A 4,279-nucleotide genomic window follows, 5' to 3' on the forward strand; every position below is an offset into this window, starting at 1 on the left:
GAGGTTGCGGTGAGCCGAGATCGCGCCATTGCACTCCAGCCTGGGTAACATGAGTGAAACTCCGTCTCAAAAAAAAAAAAAAAAAAAAAAAAAATCTCAAACTTCATTATTGGGCAGTTACTTAAAAAGCTGAACATATACCTATCATATGATGTAGCCATTATACTCTTAAGTATTTACCCAAGAAAAATGAAAGCATATATCAACACAAACCCCTGTATACAAATGTTCCAGCAGCTTTAGTAGCCAAAACTGGAAACAACCCAAATGTACATCGACAAATAAATGGATAAACAGTCTGTGATAAACACAATGAACTGTAACTTAGCAATAAAAGGAACTATAGATATACACTGTAACAGGAATGAATCTGAAAATAATTTATGCTGTGTAAAAGAAGTCAGACAAAAAATAGTATATACTTTATGATTTATTTATATAGAATTCTAGATAATGCAAACTAATTTAAAGAGAGAGAAATCACACATCAGTGGTTACCTGAGGGATGGGGGTGTCAAGGGCAGGTAAAAAGGAGTAGGTAGGAGGGGCTAAAAAGGGGCATGATGAAGCTTTTTGGGAGTGATAGTGGATATGTTTCTTTCCACTATGATGATGGTTTCACAGATACATACCTGTTAAAAGAAATTATGCTCTTTAAATATGTTCAGATTATTGTATGTATGTTATGCATCAATAAGGTAGTTTTAGAAACATGAAATGTACCAAATTGAAATCAGGCCAGGCGTGGTAGCTCATGCTTGTAATCCCAGCACTTTGGGAGGCCAAGGCAGGCAGATCACGAGGTCAAGACATTGTGACCATCATGGCCAACATGGTGAAAACCTGTCTTTACTAAAATACAAAAAATTAGCTGGGTGTGGTGGCGCACGCCTATAGTCCCAGCTACTTGGGAAGCCGAGGCAGGATAACTGCTTGAACCCAGGAGGCGGAGGTTGCAGTGAGCCGAGATCACACCACTGCACTCCAGCCTGGCACCTGGCAACACAGTGAGACTCTGTCTCAAAAAAAAAAAAAAAAAAAATTAGTGGGTGTCATGGTGCATGCCTGTAATCCCAGCTACTTGGGAGGCTGAAGTGGGAGAACTGCTTGAACCTGGGAGGCAGAGGTTGCAGTGAGCCGACATTGCACCACATCACTCTTACTTGGGCGACAGAATGAGACTCCATCTCAAAAAAAAAAAGGTGGGGGGGGGAGCAAAACTAAACAAAGAAAAGAAAAAAGAAAGAAAAATAAATGAAGTAGAAAAAATTTGTGCAAAATATCTGTCAGTTAAAAGCTAATCTTAATATCAGAAAGGTGAACACACACATACACTTACCTAAAACTCAAAAGAGACAGGTAGGAAATTAAAAAAAGAAACAGCAGTGTCCATTTAAAATATGAATCTTTTAAATTCACTAATGATCAAAGAAGTAAAAATAGAAATAACATGACACCTCATTTCACCCACCAAATAGGCAGAATAAGAGAAAAAAGATACTTTTTTTCTGACAAGAGAATAAGGAAATAGTTTCATACATTGCTGGAAGAATAGAATGGGTACGCTCTTTGAACCTAGTAATACACTTTTGGGAATTCATACGAGGCAGTTTCTTGTTTGTTTTGTTTTAGCAAAAGAGGTGAGGTACAATTAGGGAAAGCACAGAAGGAATATGACGGTGCATATGGGAAACGTGACTTCTTTGACCTATGAGTTTTGGTTTCTTTGTAGCTTGTGTTTTATCTGAAGTTAGGTATTGAAATTTTGGGTAATTTTTCTATTTCCTTCTTTTTGTTTCCATGTATTTTCTAAAATTTTGTTTTGAAAAGTCTGTTACTTCTGTAATTAGAAGAAAAGTGACACAAAACCTTTTAGGTAATATCAAATCTAACTATAAAGTACTATAACAAAAAATGGCAATATATATATTTCCAGAAAATAATTTGACAATAGGAATCAAAGCAATTGAACTAAGCTCATTTCTTTTAACCAAATAATTATTCATAACATAAACCATAACTGAGAAGAAAAAAAATTTAGGAAATAAATTGAAACTCAAACATTTTTATAAAAGAATATTTTATTCCAATTTTATTAATATTTTTATTTTCCCTTCTATTTTTCTTTCAAAGATAAAAATTCATCCAGAAAATATTAATTTTTTCCATCTATTTAAAAGAAAGCTAAGTCGTAGATCTATGGACAATACCTTTTTGTGTGTGGCACAAAATATACCATATTGCTCAGATTCATTTTAGCAGCAATCTTCTTTTTTCTCTTTTATAACTTCAGTCCTTTGTATTTATGATGCAACCTATGGAAAAATAACAAAATACATAATTACTGGCAAAATTAAAGAAGCAAGAATTGCTCATGTGGTAGTTTTACATATTTACTTATGCAATATTACAAAGTTAAAATTTTATCTTCATCTGTTTGTGGATGGCAAATATTACAAAGTTAAAATTTTATCTTCATTTGTTTGTGGATGGCAAATTTAAAAGGTAAGATGCTCATAACAAAGACACAAGCTACTCTTTCACAGCCAATATGTGGGAAACAAATGTGTCAATGATTTCAGAATCTATACTGAGGCTTCTACTGTTTGTTTGTGTCCAGGGTAACTTAATAGAGGCTACCAGTAGACAGGACTAATCTGACAGCATGTGGTAATGCTACTGATTCTCTGTCAGTAAGGCTTATATTTTGAATTACTTTTTCAATAGACATGATGATTTGCATTGATTACTCTACCTTTCCTTTTCTAGGCTTTCCTATAACCAATCTTCTACATTTTTAAGGTGATGATTATTTTTAATTATCTATTAAAGAAGTACATGCCAGGCTGGGTACAGTGGCTGACGCCTGTAATCCCAGCATTTTGGGAGGCCGAGGTGGGCAGATCACGAGGTCAGGAGTTCCAGACCAGCCTGATCAACATGGTGAAACCCCATCTCTACCAAAAATACAAAAATTAGCTGGGTGTTGTGGCATGCGTCTATAATCCCAGCTACTCAGGAGGCTGAGGCAGGAGAATCGCTTGAACTCTGGAGGTGGAGGCTGCAGTGAGCCAAGACTGCACCACTGCACTTCAGCCTGAGTGACAGAGCGAGACTCTGTCTCCAAAAAAAAAAAAAAAAAGAACAAAATCCATAATCCTATTCAGGCAAAATTCCATTAACAATTTGGCATATTTTCTCCATGCATGTATTTATTTCTTCATGCACTTTTAAAATGCAGTTGAGATCACATTATACATGTAATTCCTTAGTTCACCCCTTTTATCTAACTCTATGAGTATTTTGTCATGTCACCAAATACTGTTCCGAAAGGTCATTTTAATGACTGCTTAATGTCCGTGTTATTGAAGAGCTGCAATTCATTCACAACTATTTCTCCACACTCGGAAACCAAGGCTGTATTCAACCTTTTGTTGAACTATTGAAAAGTATTGTATCTGGAAGATGTTGGCACCTATTACTTATCTACATTTTGGGGGCTTTCTTGAGAATGGATTTCTGGAAGTAGAATTACTGGGTCAAAGATACAACAATTTAAAACCTACATATATTGGAATAAGTTTTAGATGCCTGACTAGCGTTGTAGATGAAGTCCTTACAGGAAAAAACTAAACAAAAAGTATGGACTTTCATTTTCACTATTTTCTTGCTGAGAATATCCCACTCTTGTCTCATGCCTATACTTATAAACTGAACGTTTTCATTATTTTTGGTATTCCTTCCAATTCTGTCTGTGGCTGTGTGATGCTTTAGATTAACTGGCAGCTAAAACTTGCCTGAAATCAGAATGACATTTTACCAAACCACTAACTAATCAATAACTGCAATGTTTGCATGCCTACCTTGCTAATGTAGTCTGACTATAGCTCCCATAAACTAAAATATTCCTTATGGCATTATATGAACACTAGTTGTTAAATTTCTAAGGAAGCAGTTTCAAATAAGGCATCTATTAATATCATCATGTCCTGACTAACTTCAAATCAGGGAACATTCATTCCTAGAAAACAGTTTTCTTTCTCTCTCTTTTTTTAAGACAGAGACTGGCTCTGTCTCCCAGGCTGGAGTGCAGTGGCGGGGTTTCGGCTCACTGAAACCTCCACCTCCCAGGTTTGAATGGTTCTCATGCCTCAGCCTCCCGAGTAGCTGGGACTACCCGCTTGGGCCACCATGCTGGGCTAATTATCTTCTCTCTAAATAATTATTCACTTTTACATAATTAATTTTTTCTCTCTTTTTTCCTTTTTTTTTTTTTTTT

General features: G+C 35.7%; 1 protein-coding gene across 1 annotated transcript in view; it reads right to left on the minus strand.

The window, feature by feature from the left end:
- TAOK3 (TAO kinase 3) overlaps positions 1-4,279 on the minus strand; it is a 209,808-nt gene that overhangs the window by 113,092 nt on the left and 92,437 nt on the right. The window contains exon 2 of the mRNA XM_037738923.1: positions 2,211-2,315. The gene's annotated coding sequence lies outside the window, so the exon portion shown is untranslated. The remainder of the gene's footprint in view (positions 1-2,210; positions 2,316-4,279) is intronic.

Source organism: Cebus imitator, unplaced genomic scaffold (assembly GCF_001604975.1).
Source record: "Cebus imitator isolate Cc_AM_T3 unplaced genomic scaffold, Cebus_imitator-1.0 Scaffold59, whole genome shotgun sequence".
In the NCBI taxonomy this organism is placed as follows: Eukaryota; Metazoa; Chordata; class Mammalia; order Primates; family Cebidae; genus Cebus; species Cebus imitator.